General features: G+C 37.5%; 1 protein-coding gene across 13 annotated transcripts in view; it reads left to right on the top strand.

Annotated features, from left to right (window-relative positions):
* LOC124185974 (leucine-rich repeat-containing protein 24-like) overlaps window positions 1-20697 on the top strand; it is a 126022-nt gene that overhangs the window by 83204 nt on the left and 22121 nt on the right. For 8 of the 13 annotated variants that reach the window (XM_046577244.1, XM_046577250.1, XM_046577247.1 and 5 more), the window contains one exon: window positions 3842-3879. The exons of 3 other annotated variants lie outside the window; for them this stretch is intronic. The gene's annotated coding sequence lies outside the window, so the exon portion shown is untranslated. The remainder of the gene's footprint in view (window positions 1-3841; window positions 3880-20697) is intronic. 2 more of the 13 variants (XM_046577243.1, XM_046577245.1) reach the window with 1 other exon arrangement.

The raw sequence follows: 20697 nt of genomic DNA, 5'->3' as shown, positions 1-20697 counted from the left end.
CTCCACTAAATTCACCATAAATTTTACTCCTTTGATTGACAAAATGTAATTTATACAGTGTATCAATTTCGCGGTGGTCAGAGGTTGGATAAAGTAGCATCAAAGCCAACTTGCCTGTTACATATTTTATGAGAAATTCATTTCTGAAAATTGGTTCTTCAACCACCTGCGGAGCTATTTAAATTTTCAGGCCATGTCTCAATTATCATAGAAGATCAAAAAATCCTCTTTGGCTGATATTTGAACTCCATGATTAATTATTCCATTATCAGTTACTTGCCTCACCTTTGTACGATACAGAGTTCGTAGAAAGTAATAGTACGTTATGTTTTTTCATCCCTTTTTTTTCAAATCAGTGCACACAATGCGGTAAGAAACGTGGATTTAAATCAATATCAAACCGCGTAATCATTATTCTTTTTTTTCTAAATATTGACCGCAATGATTTGATGATTTTTCTAAGCGAATCAACCCCCGAAAAATATCTTGTACTCGTAGCTATTACGATAATCTTTCAGAATAACAGACCAATTTTCATCTATCATCGTTAAAAATTGATCAGTATTCTTAGAAAGCAAAAATTGCATAGGTTGTAATTAAAGGTGACATAGCGATATAAAATATAGGTTCAAATTTTATTCAGGATCGACACTTTTTTCCTCTGAATTATCGATTCTCTGAGAATCATCAATGGAGCAAGTGAAATAAAACGATTCCTTTTTCCGCTCAGCTTCACTAATTATTTAGTTTCCAGGAACGATGTAACATCGATTATCAAAGAATCGATAATTATTTTTACCAAATAACAGATGTTTTCGATCGATTATGTTTTCAAACACTAACAATCGTCATATCGATTTTTCCCGACCGAATCGACGTTTCATTTCCACTTTGTTTCACCTTCTATTTTGCCTTACAGATATTTCTGGTAAGCAGACTTTTCTTTTTCACCAAATCGTTAATTTTTGCACATCTTTTCACGTTAGTTTTTTTTTTTTTTACTGCTACAGCTGTGTTAATTCATCCCAGACGAATCGCGTGATTCACATTGAAAAAAAAAAGTCGTTATCGTTCGCGAGGAACGTTTCGTAGAATCGAAACGAATATACGCGAGAGAAAAATTTACCTGGAAAAACGGTGTTCATTTTGGGAAAACGTGTCACATTTGCAAGGAAAATTTCCAACGACGCAGACCTTCGAAATCGATGCGCCACCGTCAACTCGGCGAGAGTCTCTCGTTTGCGGCAGCGGCAGGGTCTTAAAGCATAATATTATAAAAGTGGCGCAGAGCCGTTGTGTTGACAGTATCATGAATAATTCATTTCCCGACAAGAGGAGCGATTGACGGACGAAGAAAGAAGCGCCTTGGTGGTCGTGGTCGTGGTTCACGGCAGATAGAACAGAGGGATGGTAACGCTGGATGCGAGATTATATGACACTGTTCGAGCTTTGTCATTTGGTACACAGTTACGGGAGACAAAAGAGAATAAGCTGAGAATTCTCGAAACGGTCCGAGATAAGGAATAAGAAAAATAAAGACATTCAATGGAAATGTCCGGTGTAGGCGTGAAACTGAATTATTTTAAGACGATTCTGTAATTAGTTTTTCGCGTGCAGGGGTGCAAAATTTAGATAGATCAGAAAATAGAAGATTTACGCAACCCGCTTATAGAAACATGTTACAGTATTAAACCCTTTCGGACACGCAATTCAGTTTTTTTTTCTTTTTCTCCTTTGTTTTTGCACGCAAGTGCAATTACACGATTACTACGTATTTTTCAACGCTGGATGCAAATCGAATGTCAAAAATTTAATACAATTCAAAACAAGCCCTTAAATGGGTTGAAAACGGGATGAATTATCAACATTATTTTAGACGGTGTTCTTAAATGAGATTTATATGTGAATATTTATTTTGAGACAGTACAATTTTAAGCGGAGAATAAGTATCCTAAGGAGGGTGAAAACTACCCCTATGGACTGAATTTTTGTCAACGAATGAATTCCGAGCATTTTTAGTATACGTTTATCATCAAATTTCTTCGTTAACGAGTTACATTTACAAATTTACGTGTTTTTTTTTCTTTCTTCTTTTACGTTTGTTTATTTACAACAATTATTACAAATAATTATGGTTTCACAAAAAATCTCGATCATCCCAAAGGTTTACTATTTTTTTATTTTATTTTTTTGTTACCTGACAATGCAAAAGAACTTAGTATATTACATGGAATATAAAAAAATGATCAAAAACAAATCAAAAAAAAGGTTGCCACTATAGTGGCTTCTGTGATTTGAAGGGTTAAATATGTAGCAAGCCCCGAAATATGGAAAAGAAAGATGACAGATAGAAATATAGGTACTGCAGAAAAGTAAAAATGTAGAAAAGTCAAATCAGTGTCGAAAATTAAAATATAAAATCGTTAGATATTCTTATTCATTGTGACAATTGTGAAGTTTGGATTCCTTGACTTTAACCTTTCTATATTTCACCTTTTTATTCTATGTATTACGAATTTCCACGGAATAGATTTTCACATTTTTGAAAGTTTGTTATTACGTCCCGTCTATGTTCTGATCCTTCGACATTTTTACCCAAGCAACTGTATAACAGCGTCGTGGCGTTCCCGCATGCAAAAGAACTGTGAACGATATAAAAATTATTCCATAAATTATGCAAAATTCCTGGTACCCGGCTCGAGTTCGATCGATAAAGCAGATTAGAAGAAAACCATGTCCATTCCTGCAGTCTGTTCTACGAAAATCCCTCGGGGATCTCGTGCTACTTTTGCCATAAAAAGGAAAAGAAATGGAAACTCAAATATTCCTCAGACTATTATTCACTTCAAATATAGCCAATTCACCGTGAGGTGCCAAGACTTGGTAGAAATCGTACGAATTGCAAGACACAAAAAATTATCGCTCCTTATTTTCAACGCGTACCAAATATCGGAACAATTTTTTTGGTAAAGAAAAGCCCGTTACGTCAGACTTTCAAATAATTGTATAAATGTAAAATGGAAACGATCATTGCTACTTTCGCAGTTCACCGAAGCGCTCAGCTTTCAACAACGTCGTAAATTAAGGTGAATTTTCTCAACCGTAGGACATTTGACAACGTTACCGTGTGATCTTGTTGTTTCGTTCACATTTTTCCAGTGTCGATATGTCCGAGTTTCTACACAGCTTGATGGGATGTTTTTCTCGACTATTGGCATTCTTCCATGTTACTATAAATGGTAGCAGTGATCTGACGCCATTTTTAATCAGACCTTGAAACCAAATTTTGTACTTACATTTGTAACCATATTCATTGAAATAATCGATAGTTGAATAAACATTAATTAATTACATGAATTTAATCACTGACGTTGTTATTTCACCCACAAATTCTAACAATCTTTATCGAAATATCCAAAATCATTTGAAGTAATGAAAAGTTTTTCAATTAATGATCTAAATCTCATTGGACTTGGTGAACTGGCGATTTTTAGACAAGTTCCTTTTCGAAATTATGGGGCTCATTTTTTTGTTCACCCATAACATCAGATTTCCATTTAATTCTAAGGGCGTGTGTCAGCAAGTTGAAAGTGTTTAGCAAAACTAAACTTTCGCAATTTTAAACGTTCCAGTCTTGTATAACCGAGATCACTTGACATCGCAAAATTGTGGATGATTTTAATGACGTGTTTGCGATTTAGAAGAATTCTGTAGATGCTTCATGTGATCCGGGAAATCGATAACCAAAATTGAAGATTGACACTTTGTTGTTTGTACATGTTTCACACTTCTTCCAGCCTTCCTGTAGAGAAAAAATCGATGCCTCATGGGTCATTTTTAGTTTCAGATCCTGCTGGTCTTGGATGGCTCCAGTAATTCGTAAGTCTCTTTTCAATGATCCGTTACCGACTGAATTTGCCAGGATTAACGAATAAATCAATTATTATCGAAACAAAGTGAAAAAAAAATATATCACATATAATCAGTTTCGATATTTAGAAGTAGACGTAGCCACGAATTGTGATTTCAGAAATTCTCAGGCAACCGATATCATGAGATTATGCGGCAGAATTTTAATTATACAATTGTATTAGATCTTGATATCCGTGGAACTGTTATAAGCACAATTTCGCGATGAATTCCAATTCCAACTTTAAATGAACCAGACAAACTCTGACTAAAACTGCTTGGCATTCTTTTTGTGTGAAGAATAAAACGCGACAGCAGCGGGTTCTGTGCAATTTCACCACAAACTCGGTAGCTAATGTGCTTGAACAAGGCCCACAGGGAATTTTGTACGCCCCCAAGTTCAATATCTCCGCAATTATCCGCATCAACGACTGCAAAGCGTATCAAGAATATCCCCCTCGCGATTCTCTGTCAACACCACAAAAATAATCGATTTCAATTAGCTCTCCCGCAATTATGAAGTGTTCTCTGTTTTTCGATTTCATATTACGCTATTCCTCATAGGGCTCGTCTTGAATTTACCGTATTCTCTACACTGAGAAAAATTTAATTTGTTACAGTAACTAGAAAAATTGATTAAATCAGGAATCGTTAAAAAAAACTGTTTGAATATTGTTGGAATTACGAAAAACGAGGTACGCCTAAACATTTTGCGCTATCGTCGATCCTTTTTTGGTTATTGCAACGCAAAATCAGTTTGTGAGGTTTATTCTACGTTTTCAGTTAAACAAGGCTTAAACGTCAATTTATTCTTGCACAAGCATTAAATTTTCGCAACAGTTGCAAGAAAATATAGCAACAGTCATCGTTATGAGAAAGAATAGTAACAGATCCTAGACTTTCCGGTAACAGCTAGAAAACTAATTTTCATTTTCTATCTAGAACTATATTTTTCGATTGTGGTAAAAAATGAAAATAGTTAAGGACTGAGCGGTAACCGGAACTAAAAATTTCTCTTAGTGCAATAGTTCAGCCTCGATACTTGGCAAGATGAATATTCAACCTTTTGAAAGGGTTATTATTGGTTTTAGAATAGCTACCAATAAAACAGGTCTGCAAAAAATATCTTATTTCAGTAGGCATGGGATGTTTTTGGTGAACGTTACGTTTTCGAGTATGCTGAATCCAAAAACGACTTCCATTTCCCTTCATCACGTACAGTATTTTTGCAAAATACGAAGTGTTTGCATAAAAAAAAGCATAAAAATACTGAAAAAGAACCACCATTTCATTACAACGAACTAGACAATATTTCTTATAAAATTAAACAAACAATTTCTTCGTGAAATGTACTTGACATTCCATGTTCATTATTTTTGCCCTGTGAAACCTTTTCTACTTCTCTTTAATACTTTTCCGAACATGCTTCCACTTTTCATTTTCTGTTTCCCTATTTGTATTTATTCCTGAGTCTCACTTTAATACATATTAAATGAAAGTAAGAAATCATTTTTGCATGAGATTTTCAGAGTCAAAAATAGGACACCAGATCTCAAGTTAAGCGGGAGTTTCACGCGAGAAGAAACCTGACGTGATGGAATTTTTTTGAGTATCTTTCCCGCTTTCAGTGATTAAAAATCAATTACGAAACGGTATCAAAAATCTGTGCAGTTTTTTTGGTCACAGACCTCGGTAATTTCGATTAATATTTTTCCGTACAGATGTAGGATAACAAGATGGAAAATATACTACCTTTATTATAACGTAAAATATCCCTTGAAGCGAAGCTCTTTGCATCGAATCATCGGCCATGATCGATATAATCGGTTGAACGGAGATGAGAGCTGAGTAGGTTTTCAATGCGATGGAGATAAGTAGACCCGCTAAGTAAAGCAGGTCCTTCAGATACCGAGTTGAACAAGTTACGTACCCCGCAAACTCCTCAGCCCCACTTTATCCACAACTCGGATCCGCTGTGGATCGAATTCGTCAACGAGTCGGGTTCTTCCCGAGGACAAAGTTACCTCGCTCATATTTCAATCGCAGAAATATTGAAATCAACATCAAAGAAAGCGTTGAGATCCTACCAGCGATGTTTCCGAAACCGAACTTGAGCTGCAGGGATCGCTTTTGCCAAGACCCTTCAAATATCTGTGAACTTGAAATCTTCTGGAGTTCTTCGTGGAAACCTCACGTAACGCCACGCCCTCGACTTGGAACACATTTCGGTCAACGACAAACTATCGATTCAATTTTACGCATAATCGTGACTGTGATAAAGTCAGAGTTGTGCAAGCATTGAAACTAATCTTTTGGAAACTAAATGACTGATGCTCCAAGTTTGCGTTCCAGCAGGAAGGAAGTGTAGACACTGTAACATTTTGGGGTGTGGATTAATGTTCCGAATGGTAAAACTAATCGGGAACGACATTAGAAGTCCAAAATCTCGAAAGCTTGAAATTCCGAATAGAACGAACTTCCGAACGGTTTTGATCGTTCGAAATTTTAACCTGCTCCCACCTTTTCTCGGATGGGATTAAAAACTTTTGAACACGTTCGTTTCGAACTCAGTAAATCGTATCTTTCACAGCTAGCTTACAAAACTACATCACTCTCATCATCATTGTTGTTAATCCAACCGGTAAAACAATAACAATTCTACTGACCACTGGAGCATAATTGGGTTTTGGGAACCTTGGGATTATGACCAGTACCTAGCCAACTTCATCTTTCATCAACCAATCGATACCAGTTTTCTCCAGTGAACAGTTTTCGTTGGAAGTTAGGATAAAGCTTACATGCAAACTAATAAGGTATACCATCCTCGCTTGTACCGACAATAAATATTGCCTCCTGATAAACAAATGAATCTCAAACCGGAATTCGGGTTCTTTGAGTAGAGCGGGTGTTTGAATCGAATCGTGGCCGGTTTGGTGTAGCATGACAGAAGAAGGGTGGCCCGAGGGCGACAGAGAAGGGGTTGAAGGGCGGGAAGGAAGATCCAGAGAGCCGGAATACTAAGACCCAGAGCGTGTTTCATTATAGCAAGTTTGGCCTCAAAGCAGCCGGCCTGGAAGGTTGGGAAAGGTTGGGAAGAGCAACACACATAGTAACACTGCCCGGGGCACCCACAGGCGCTCAAATTGCTAAGCTCCTTTCCAGCCTTCATGGCATCCGCAAACTAGGCGAAACCACCGCCCACATCCTTGTGCCTTGTGCCCCTTAATGCATCGTCGATCTTCCGTCTTTAGCGAAGCACCTACGTTGGTATCTCTGCTTGCCGGCTTGTAAACTTTTCGTCTTCGAACAGTCGAGGTTACGATCGTAAAATACTACGGTGTTACAAGCGTACCGATTCACCACTTTGCTCTTGGTGCCTGAACTCTACTGGAAACTAACTAGGGACGTACTTACTTCCGCGGCTATTACCTACATCGGTCTTATGGCTTCACGGTGCGAAGCGCATCGCATGATTGCGAGTGCAGCGAACGTTTGAAATCGACGGATAAACCCGAAGTCGTCACAACGACCCTTTAACCGCGTCTATCGTATCGTCTACACGGGAGAAAACTGGTCTCGGTATCCATTTGGGATCGGAAGTTTCGACGTAGAGTTTATACGGTTCGTCATTTTCCATGTCAGGAATTGTTTTCATCGTATTATTCTGGCGTTCCTTCGAGTATCGATGCAGAACTACTACTATTATACGTCTTCAAGTCGGTATAAATATACCCCAAGTTAGATGTAGAGATGTGACAGGATTTCCACAAGGATGGATCGCTCCATTTCCCGAACAGCGAAACCTTTCTCACGGGTATCAACAGGATATTCGTAATGCTCGTGTGGGTGAGCCGAAGGAAATATCGAAAAGTATTGAAATGTTTAGCCGATATTGTTGCCGGCACTCCACAGTGAATAACCTGCTTACCGATATTTCAATATCTATTTGCGGGATAAACTCTGCAATTTGAGGGCTGTTTGAGCAAAGAAATACAAACCGTTTGGTACATTGTGAGATATGGTGATGTTGAGCATTACCAAAATTGACTGGAAATACAATTTGTATGGCCAGTTTTAAAATTCACTATCAAATATAACTCGTAGAAATTGATACGAAATTATTATGTAGTCTACAGATGTCCACACTGCATTTTTTTTTTTACAGTGTATTGTCTCAGAGTTGTTGTTATCGTTATGTAGTTATGAATAAAGACACCAACAACATTTTCAACTGTTTTACCAGGACACCGTTTCAAGGAAAATATACGATTCACAGCTCTTGAACCTTTCATGATTCATGGGTTTCAGACATCAAGAATAAACACACGTTAGAAAAGCTCGAGAAGCTAATTTTTCCAAGACAGTTTAGCGTTTATCGTTCAACTCACATCGAACACGAAAGCATGTTTCACGTAAAGACCCTTCGGTTATTTCATAACAATTGATCCGTGCAGAGTGAAAAGCTCAGACATTTATAAGAAATATATCGTCTGAGTTGCAGAACAAAAGGTACATTAAAATGAGCCAGAATTGTGTAAAGTCTCAATCTTGATTCATGATTTGACTTACCACGATGACATTTTCAATGGGATATTTTCTCGTACGACGGTTGGGGGCAATTTTGAATTGCATATTTTTCTTCCACTGTAAGTGAAAGTGATGGGTTGAAAAGTTGACCTCATCAGCCGTGGGATAGTTTGCAGACTTTTGCTAAATCGAGAATCGAATTACGCTTCGATTCACTTCTTCCTTAGAAACAATCCCGGAGCGAGTTGGTTTCACCGCTTAAAGAAGTAGGTCAAGGATTCCCTGTCCTGTACAGGATCGCATCAGGATTACATTCGAATGTATCTATCAACGTCACCTGAGTACCCGAGGATCGCAACGCGTCGCGACGTTGAAAATAGTTAAAACTTGAGGTCCCGGGTTGCTCCTGGTTCGGGATTCGGGAATAAATCATGAAACGGCTGCCTGCCAGTGTCTGCCATGCAGATAAATCGGGGAGGGTGAGCGCTTCTGATTCGGCATCAGGGCTGTTTGCGTTTCAGTTGAAGCTTATGGCGGAGCTTCCCGTTCCAGTCGCGCCTCGAAAGCCAACCAAGATATATTACAAGGTGGCCTCAGAGTGCCAGAAGATGAATTTCCCGCTCGTTTTCTCAGGGACAAACATTTCCTGGACGCGTACTGGCAGCCAGCCTTGCCTTGCGAGTATCGAGCGAGTCGGGAGGGAAGTTAAATTGTTTGCCCGAGGGTGGAAGTTTTTCATGACTACTGCGGTGTTGTCTGCATAGCGAGCTTCCGCGAGGCTTCCATGAATTATGCGACGTGATCAGTAGGCATACGAAGTTTACACGAAATCACGAAATCCCACCGAATTTCCAAGTGGAAAAGAACTACGAAAGACTTGTTTCCCGAAAATCGTGTATTCCGAACGTACAAAATTTCAAAGAATATTTAGTGACATGTATGGGGCATCCCGTGCCAACTCAACATACTGCGAAAATTTAGATTTTTTACTTGGCTGAAACTTTGCTATCTTTTTTGCATTCTATGGAATAAGGTTCCTTGATTTTTTCCAAAATTCGCTGATTTCAAAACCATGTCCTGAAATTGTGTGTTTATCAAATGTACTTTTCGAAAATGCAATGCAACAAATTATCTAAAACTTTTTTGATCAAGTTTTTTTTATTTAATTTTGAAACTTTAAGAAATCCTTTTTTTAAATTGAGTGTATCGATCATCTTGTTATTTTAGATTCTCAAAAATCCTATTCCACAAGTTATCGGCCTAGTTTTATGATTCAAATTGATAGATTTTTCAAAAAGTTACAGGCATTTGTAAAAAAAAGATATCAAAATTTGCGAAAATGCATATCTCATGAACTGTTTGACGAAAAACTTTCAAAAACGTCATTAAACTTCTTTTCACAGAATGCGAAGGGATAGACAAGTTTTAGCCAAATCAAAAATATCAACTTTTGCAGTAGGTTGAACTGGCATGGAATGTCCCATGTAAAATATTTTTATTTTCACTGGAACAACGTTTAAGCGTTAGGTTCTGCCGTACTAAAGATTTTTCTCTAAAGCATAAGTCTGGCAATGAGCGGTGCCACATATGCCACAAGAAAAAAAAAAAAAAAAATGTATACCAAATTTGAAATACCGCTGTTCGAAACTTTGAGCCGTTAAAACTGTGCAGCTTCAATTCCGAATCTCGGGGATTTGAGCCGTTGGAAATATTTCCTCAATCTTACCCAGTAATCACGATCCGTCAAGACCTACGGTTCCTTTTCCTGGAACACCGGTTGTCTAAAACTTTGATCTTCGGTGCAAAAGGCCGAGCCATTTTCGTGGCGGAAATGGAGTCGACCGCTTTAAGTTGAATCGCAGGCTGGAGTGACATATCTTAGAGATAACGAGGACAGGGATATCACAGTTTGCAGGATAGAGCCAAAGTCGTACGAAAGGTCCAGGGACAAGATGGTTGAAATGAATTGTGCCGCACAGCCCGGAATCCTCGCGGGCATTGCCGGTGAAGTAGTCGCTATATTTCAAGACACGGCACGAGTTGATCCGGCGCGTTGCAATCTCACCGAAATTCTGGAGCTGGCCATCTTAATAAAGCGGACTTTACGAGGGAACAACCACGCCAACTTTTACAAGAAAGGACAAGTTTCGCGAAATTCGGACGATTATGATCATGAATATGTTATACTTGAAAAGCTCAAGCTGTCTCTCCTCGAATCTTAACTTAGAACTTGATACTCAGGTCCCTAATTTCCACTCTGTATTCATTGATTTTTTTACATATGCGAGCAATTTTCGTATGAAATTGACTGAAAAAATTTTTCCAGCACCAAAATAACTCAAACTCCTATCGTGAAAAATGATCCAGTATTTTCAAAATAAAAATCTTAAAGGATATGTAAACATTTTATGCAGTGTTTTTTCGTATGAAGTGAGTATCGTTAAGGGAAAAATTGCCATACGTTTAAAACTGGTGATTCTTGAAAAATCCAGATAATTAATGAGTCGAAATCAAAGTTGCAAAAAAATATATAAATACCAGCCATTTATCTATATTTTTTAACCGAGTGCGTAAAATGCAGTTTTGCGTACCAACATGAGTGCGCGAATTAGTTCATTCTCGCACTAGTGCACTCACTTCGGTACGCAAAACCGAATTTTGCGCACTCGGTTGGAAAAAAATAGATAGATTGTAGGTAATTCGATTTCCTTATCCAAATGAGTGCTGAAAATAGTACATTCCCGCGCTAGTGCAAGAATTTGATCGAAACATCTTTTCTTATACTTCAATTAGATATTTCAATTTGAATACTAGTTTACGCACTCGTTTGGGTACGCAAAATAGAAATTTGCACGCTCACTTTTTGAAACATGGATAGATCGTAAGTAATTCGATTTGGTTACCCGAACGAGTGTGCAAAATAATAAACTCCCAGTCTAGATTGAATCAACATACCTTTTTTTATGGAGAAACTAGATATTTCGATTTAATTCCCGCACTAGTGCAAGAATGCACTATTTTGCGCACTCATGTGGGTACGCAAAATTGAATTTCCCGCACTCGTCTCCTTTGCGCACTAGTTGCACAATCTACGAGTCTATCGTTTCGTCTTCGCCTATTTTTCTCTCCTCTCTTTCTTTCTCCGCGCTTTTCTCTCCCAGCAGACACTTTTCCCGCGGTATTTGCCGACGTCTGCAGACAGACAGATACTCGCCGGGTTTCACCCCCTTAGTAGGATGTCTTCAGCATGACCCCGATCCCAACCTCACGTTCACTGATAGATAGACAGGCGGGCAGACGAACCGAATCTGCGATGGAAGAGGCGATGCTATCAGCGAAGATCCTGAGAAGCCAGCCAATCTTCTGCACAAAGCTTCTCCGTACGCTCCGTATTCCTCGAATTGCATCCCGGTATGTATGGTGCAGCAGTTCTTCTTCCAACCAGCTCGTGAAAATGCGATAGCTTCCATAATCTCTAGTCTCATCACAGCCCTGCCCTAAGAGAAAATAAAATAAGTAGGTAGACCAGTTTCCAGCTATCTGCAGCACAGCGAAGGACTCAGTCGGTCGTCGTAGTCCGGCAGCGACCGAATTAAATCTTTATGCCTTCTTTTTCTCCGATCCTCTATTTTCTATCGCAGTCTTTACACCGTTCGCTCCATCTTTCCGGTCTCACTGATCTCGTGATTTCGTTGAGACGTAAATTTCTTACGAAATCCTCTGGATTTTTATACGATATTTTAGCCACGAAGATAGGACTCAATTGCACACGAGATGATGACAATGATTTTCTTTAGATTTAAAGAGGCTGGTTAATCAAGAATCAGTATAATTTTTCGCTAATTGACAACTAATTATCAAGGAGACACGTCGGTGGAACTCTTGATTTTTTCGAACTGCTTGAAATTTAAACTCGTAATAAGGCTCTATAAAACAAGTGGTTTTCACTGGTTTCATCAGAAAAGCTCCTTGCGTTACAATTCTCGTCATATAAATCTGTAAAAAAATCCATAGCTGTGGAGCGTAGGGAACAAAAGTTACCATGAAAATTGCGACAAGTTACCACCTAATTATTCCAATAATTAGTAATTGACAATTTTCACAAAAATTTAGTTCATCAAACTTCTTTTGCTCGAGTTAAAAGAACAAAAATTGTTCCTTACCAATTAATGAAAACTAGAAATTTTCGTTCATTAGAGGGTTCATCAATTTCAAATATTCGTATTAGCTAAGAAAATCTTCCTAATAATTTAAGACGAAAAATACTGGTTATAAAATAGAGGCTGATCAAATAACCGATAGATTATCTCGATTTCATTTCGCGATTACTTATTTTATTGACATCCCACTGATACACTTTTCTCATAAAATTTGGTACCTGGGAATAAACAGTTTTTGTAAAATTGCGCCGATAGTGACTATGTTTATTATTTGATTAAAAAAAAGCAATATTACATTTCCTATTGGTAGAAATAAAATTTGCTTCAGCAAATTTACGACGAATAGTTTTCCCAAAAAAAAATAAACCGTAGTAGAATATAATCCCAATAAATCTAGTGAATCTTAAATCACATTGTAGCAATTTGAAAAATCGATGTACGGATAGGTCTTCAGTTTACAACGTTGGTTTAAATTTTTCGCGAAATTTATCGTAGCTTTCGAAAACACTAAAGCGACAAATTCTCAATGCCAGACTATCTCGTGAACAAATTAAGGAAAAGGCACTAAATTCCGAGTTATAAATCTCAGTGACGCAAAAAATTCACCATGGAATTGAGTATAATTTCGTTGATCTTCGTGGGAGATTTTTTCAACCTTCTTTCGGGTGAAGAACGTACCTAGTATTTGCGCATGGAGTATTCAAACACGCAATGAACGTAAAATAGGGACGATCCAAGATCAAAAGGCGAATTCAGTGGTACGCTGGAAACAGAGAGGCAGCAGCAGAGAGAGATAACAGCTTCAGCTGAGTCGGTTCACACGGTCTTCGCCGTCAAAGAGCGAGCGTAAAGAAATACTTACCAGGATCCGGGATCCGCCCTCGATTGAAACGGGAGCTTTTTAAACTCCGTACAAATACGAGCTCCGTTACGTTTTTGTTTTTCTTCAGTTTATTAGATGTACGATGATCCGATCGATTCAACACAGAAGAATTTATAAACTCGCAACTCCGAAAGTTGTACTTCCAGAAATTCGAACTTGGACCGTTGCGTTCGCGGAATGCTTCAGCTTTGGTATTTCGAACCGTTTACGGATTCACCGTCTTATCACTCGCGCAAGTTCAATTATCATCCTGCGCTGAGAGAAATTTTTAGTTCCGGTTACCGCTCAGTCCTTAACTATTTTCATTTTTAACCACAATTGAAAAATATAGTTCTAGCTGAAAAATGAAAATTAGTTTTATAGCTGTTACCAGATAGTTTAGTGTCCGTTACTATTCTTTCTCATCACGATCACTGTTAATACATTTTCTTGTAACCGTTGCGAAAAATTAATGCTTGTGCAAGAATAAACTGACGTTAAAGCCTTATTTAACTAAAAAAGTAGAGTAAACCTCACTAACTGATTTTACGTTGCAACTACCAAAAAAAGATAGCGGAAAATGGTTACGCGCACCTCATAATTTTTCATAATTCCAACAATACTCAAACAGTTTTTTTTAACGATACCTGTTTTACTGAATTTTTCTACTTACCGTAACAAATGAAATTTTTTTCAGTTTTCTCATGCTTCGTCTTTTCTTCGCTGATAATTATGCCTTGCCATAAATTACAGCGGTCAACACGAATATTGAGTCTGGCTTCTAGATGTCAGATTTTGGTTTCTTCCATGTAAAAAACGAAAGAAAAAACAGTTTCATTAGTTGTAATTTGCTCTTGTAGAAAGCAGAACGATATTTCGGATTTTAAAAAGACATTACCTATTTTCTCAAACATTTATTGTAAATAACAAATAAATGAACTTCAGTTTCGCATTTAAATCACTTTTATTCAAAAATGTTAATGCGAATCAGAAGTTTTTCTAATTAGTATTATTATGAATAGTAAGTAATTTTTACCTTAATATTACTTACGTGGAAGAAACAAAAACAAAATTGTCATCTGGAATCTAGACTCAAAATTCATGTTTATCTGTGTGATTTACCAATACAAAAAAGACGAAAGCAAACTTCATCTGTAATAAATAAAGATTTTAGTTATTATTCAATATATAGAATTAAAATTTATTTATTTAAATACAAACTCGATAAGAAAATTTTTTTTTTTTTCGTTGACATGTGCTATCTCTCGTGTTGGGTAACTGAATAGAAAAAACAAGAAATTCTAAATTCTAGAGGCGCGAAATGAATCTTTTTTACCAACTCTCTAGCAATATTTCACGCAGAGGTTCACCGCTGTGATAATTAAATTTCTCTCGACTTTGCTAATAAGTTATCAAACTAACTATCAAATTTTAACCTCAACCAAGATGCGAAATTTATAATCGAACAAACTCCTTCGACGCATTGTTGTGCTTGAATTATGCGTATAAAATAGTACAAAAATGACCGTCCATAATGTTAATATACCGGTTTTGTGGAGAATTTTCACGTTCACCGAAAAGTTTGATAATATTCTTGACTCATATATCCATTGTAACAAAAAATTACGCAGCAACTTTGCCTTCAATTCCACAGTATTTCAGCGCACTCTACACTTTAGAATCGCACATCGATGCTTTCCGAATATACATATACGTAGTTTGAACATTCACGGTGGGATTTATATGTAAATACGAATGAGTGTTATTAAAAACGTGGAGGGAATTAATTCAACCCTTCAACCCTGAACTCGTAACCCTGCTTAGAAGTCCAACGTTTCTCCTTTCCTCTCCACTTTGCAATTACAAACCCCGCGCGCTGTTTTCCATGTAAAATTTAGTGCACGATGTTAAACCAGTGAAAAAGGATCAGGATTTGAAAAAAAAATCTAAACACACCGAAGAATTATTTCCGTTTAATTCTTTATCGTTGTATCGAACGCAGTAATTTTTACCTCTCTTACTTCACTGTTTCTGCAAATAAATTCACACATCACACATTTCAACTCGACATTAACTTGTTATCGTACTAATTTCATTCAACCCTTAAATGTCACGCTTCAGAAGGAATTCTTTAAATGTCACAGAGACCCAATTTAGCTCCGAATCACTGAACTATAAAATATTCAGAGTCGTCATCTGGAGGATCAAAATATTGTAGTATAAAATAATCGCATTTGACTTTTAAAGTCTGCTTCGTGGCTGTTTTTTGTTATCAATTTACTCATCCTGACGAAATGACCACATATTAGTTTAAACAGTCCTATTTTTGAACCTTGATATTAAACTAACTTTGATATTTTTTATAATTAAGAATTTTTCAGTAGGTGAACCTACGGAAAAAATAAAATGAAAATTCTCGAAATTAGTATTGCATTATGGAATTTACTTGGTAACAAATCGACGAGCGTTTGACCCAATTATTTTTGATTTAGCACTCTTTGGTTTCTAAACCTTGTACCCAATAAACAAGACAGTGCATCTTTTTTGCAAAGATTTTCATTCCGTTCATTTTCATTCGTTTCTGACGTTGAAATATTTGAAATTATTTTGCGAATGCTTCTGTACCTACCGAAAAAATGAGTGTCAGCAACAACAAAATGCCTATTTTGTTCCCTTCGGAAGGCTCTTTCATAAAAAGAGTACATTATGTAACCAGGGTCTTTTTCTTCCAATTAACAATAAAAAAAAAATGTTTGTCTTTTGAGTTAAACGTTTCTGATTTCGAACTCGTTTACTCGGCACAAAACGCCCCGTACACCAAATGCTACTGGGTGATATTCGGATCCCCAGGTGACAATCGAGGGTTAAAAACGGTAGCGCAGCGAGAATATTAGATAAGGATTAAATGGAAGAAGAGTATGATAAACGTCCCCGAAAAAAACGTAGACACAGAATTCTCCCTGCCCCCAAGAGAAAAGGGTAGAACTTTATACGTTCGCTGCGTCGGCTGTTCAAGACGACGGAAAAAAAAGTTATGCTGCTGGTGAAAAAAGAAAGTAAAAAAACTGTTTTCTCATCCTCCGCTTGAAAAGGACTAAAATTTGCGAAAAAAAACAGACATTTTTCACCGTATCTAAGGATCAGCCTCGTATTCGAAAAGATCAGACCTTCCTACAGAACAAACTCAATCGAGTCATATTTTTTCGAATATTCGACAACAAATATTCAATTCAAAAAGGCGATAAAATCGATCAACATGCACCGAGAAAAAAATCATTTGTTGTAGTAACTAGAAAAATTCAGTAAATCGGGTATCGTTAAAAAAAACTGTTTGAATGTTGTTAGAATTCCGAAAAACGAGGTGCGCCTAACCATTTTGCGATATCGTCGATCCTTTTTTGGTAATTGCATTGCAAAATCAGTTTGTGAGGCTTGCTCTACTTTTTTAGTTAAACGAGGCTTTAACGTCAATTTATTCTTGCACGAGCATTAAATTTTCGCACAAGTTGCAAGAAAATATAGCAACAGTGATCGTAATGAGAAAGAATAGTAACGGATACTAGACTTTCCGGTAACACCTACAAAACTAATTTTCATTTTCTATCCGGAACTATATTTTTCGATTGTGGTAAAAAATGAAAATAGTTAAGGACTGAGCGGTAACCGAGACTAAAAATTTCGCTCATTGTAGCTTAGTGACACCGAAATATCAAAGTTCCGTGTATCCGTGACGTATGTATAACGCGCAGATAACCAGATATCGAACGCCACGTGGGCACACATTATTTTTGCACTGATTCCGGACCAGTCCAATACTTGGAAAAAAAAATTTTCCCTCTAACGTAGAGAGAAACACACACGTACACACAGCTCGACACTTTTTTCCTCTGCTGCTTCCTATTCTTTTTTCACAACTTTTTCTTTCCCGTTTCCTTTTTTGTTTTTTTATTTATTTTTTTTTTTTTTTTCTCTTCCTTCTCCTTCCAGCAGAAATTGATACCAAAATGCGAACTCGCCCGCTTCGCAGTGACTCGCCATCGGGCTGACAGCTGTGATTTATTTGGCTTCCTGCCGGCTTCCCTTTCGCCCCTCTTCACCCGGCAACCCCTGCAGATTATCGACACACCCGACGGATTCGCATATATTTCTGTGCACCAGCTCCATGGCCGTGGTGTGAGAATTTTGCGGCGACAATTGTGGTTCGGTAGGCAACTGCTGTTTGCCATTTGAAACGGCGGACCACCTGCTGGTCGCTGAGGTAAATTTTAGGACGAAATGCGCGGAGTCAAAACCGGCCGCGAAGCCTCGCTTCGAAGGCGAAACGATGCGACTTCTCCGCGATACAAAGCTGACGGAAAGTAGGTACGTGGGAGGTATATTAATACGTAGCGACAAAATTCTATGTGTAAAATCGTAAAAGCTCGACCGGGTTGTAATCAAGGTGCTACTGATGGAGAATGATAAAAAAAAAAAAAAACACAGATCTAGGTTATTTTTTCAATCTATCGACACCATTCTGTGTATAAAATCAAGTATTGTATAATGAAGACGTTTCTATTGGTGAAAAGCAAAAAAAAAAAACCCCCCACAGATTTGGGTTATTTTTCCCAATTATCTTTCATGGATTGTTTGAACGCGGGCTGACCCGAAAAAGCTTCCGGTTTGTTTTTTGTTTTGTGCAAAAGTGTTTCTTGAGATCTAAATTTAGACACTTTTTTTTTTTTAAATTTGAAATCGGATAACGAGCTATTCTAATTTGCTTGCCAAATTTCTTAAAGTCAAATTTTGTTTCGAAGAAAATTCATATCCCGGCAGAGAGTTGATAAGTTTTTGGATGAAAAATTAATTTAGGGCAGTTGAGAATCGTCAGAAAACTAGCATCGATCAGTAAAAATATTGAAAAAAAAATCGCCCATCTATTAGAAACACCTAACTTTAAATTTTCCTGCGCCTTTAATTTCCCGTTTTGGTGATAAGAATTGACCGCCCACGTCATGCGATTTAACGCTGCTGGATTTTTTTCTTTGAGTTTTTTTTTTTTTGAAGTTCAAAGTTTATACGCCAACAAGCCCACGCAGGGCTTGAAGGAGGAAATTGAGCGGCGTGTCAACGAAATTCAGTCACATTTATGCAAAACGGTGATGGAAAATTTCAACAAAAGAATGCGTGTGTGCTGGCAAAACCGTATAACGTAACCAATATATCGTGTATTTTAGGAATCAATGAAAAATGTTCACTGAGAGAAATTTTTAGTTCCTGTTACCGCTCAGTCCTTAAATATTTTCATTTTTTACCACAATCGAAAAATATAGTTCCGGATAGAAAATGAAAATTAGTTTTGTAGGTGTTACCGGAAAGTCTAGCATCCGTTGCTATTCTTTCTCATAACGATGACTGTTGCTATATTTTCTTGCAACTGTTGCGAAAATTTAATGCTCGTGCAAGAATAAACTGACGTTGAAGCCTTGTTTAACTAAAAAAGTAGATTAAACCTCACAAACTGATTTTGCGTTGCAATAACCAAAAAAGGATCGACGATATCGCAAAATGGTTACGCGTACCTCGTTTTTCGTAATTCAAGCAATATTCAAACAGTTTTCTTAACGATACCTGTTTTACCGAATTTAACAAATGAAATTTTTCCCAGTCTACAATATCTAATTATAACCCTGTGTTTTCAATCGAAATTAACCCCTGCGTGAATTTTGTGACACCCTTCATCCAGCCAACGACTGGCGAGTTGATATCTCGGATTTTACGAGCTCGGAGCTCGGAGGCGCGCCGATTTCTTCGCCTGCAGTCAGGATCTTTGAGGGTGCGGTGACCAACCGATCCTTGGACATCCTGCGCTCCACCCCCATCCAGTATACCTACATACCTACGTTTTTCATTTTCTTTTACGACGCCTCGACGTCGCTGTTGATAATATTGCAAACGAATAGCTGTAGCTGCGGAGGCGGATACGTATAAACGAATACATTCATATCTATACACACCCACACACAGATATATATATATATATATATATATATATATATACCTCATACGCACAAGTTTTTGCATGAAAATACCCGATGGGAGATTCGGTAGTCGAGGTATTTTTGCCGAGGAGAATATTTGAATACTCCTCACCCACGCGTTAGCTCCGAACGCCGCAAAAGCACCGGGGGTTGAAAAAACAGGGCAAGAAAAGATGAAAAAAAAAAAAGAAAAAGATTTGGAATAAAAAGAAAAACAATAATGTTATGCAAATAAAATTGCGCTGCTTTGCGACGAGTGAAAATAAAACGTTTTGCAACTCCGCTTTTACATTTGACTCCTGCAGCACGCATTTTTTTTCAGCCGACGAAGACATTATACATACGCATGTGTACGGATACGTGTATACATTTCATGCCTTGTAGAAATAAATACACACACACACACACGCACACACACAACACTTTTGCACACCCTCGCGGTGTATTAATCGTACTTAACTCGTCGTCGTATTTTTCTTATTTTTTATGTTATATCCCACTTTCACGTTATACCAACGTATATAAACCGTGTCAAGAAGGAGAGTGAGGGAGAGAAAGAGAGGGAGAATGAAAGAAAATAATAATTTATCCGCTCTACGCGGCGAACAGTGAAGTTAAATCGGGGTGTGGTTCAAGTTCCGAATTTTAAAAGTTCCGGAAGCACCTAATTCCGAATTATTCGTTGGCGAAACTTGATGGAAAGAAATCAAACCTTTGCGAAACAATAAAGTTTCGAATGATCGGAAACCCGACGGCTCAAAGTTCCGAAATGCATGATTCCGAGGATAAAGTTCCGATAGAGCAAAATTCTGAAAAATAATGTTTCGATTGAGTAAAATTCCGAAAATTAAAATATACCTACACAGCGTAGTTTACTCAACAAGTGGGTGTAAAAAATTAGAAAAACCAGGATTCCGAACGTGAAAATATCGAAAATTCAAAACAAAGCAAGATCAACGTGGCGAAATTTCACGAAGCCATAAATTCATGGAACTGAAAATCTTTGATCATTCGGAATTTCGATGTTTAGGATTTTCATATTTTTTTCATTTTCGCACTTTCGGAACTTTGCCCTTTCAATAATTTGAGCGTCAGCTTTCGGATCATTTGAAACTTGAGTCTGATTTCTTTACTTTAAGCTTCGCCACCAAAAAATTCGAAGTTTGGTGCTTTCGTAACTTTTCGAATTCAGAATTTCAACCCGTCTCGTTGAATCGCC

Source organism: Neodiprion fabricii, chromosome 7, assembly GCF_021155785.1.
Source record: "Neodiprion fabricii isolate iyNeoFabr1 chromosome 7, iyNeoFabr1.1, whole genome shotgun sequence".
NCBI lineage: Eukaryota > Metazoa > Arthropoda > Insecta > Hymenoptera > Diprionidae > Neodiprion > Neodiprion fabricii.
Note: the sequence above shows the minus strand (reverse complement) of the source record. Positions and strands in the feature narration are given on the sequence as shown.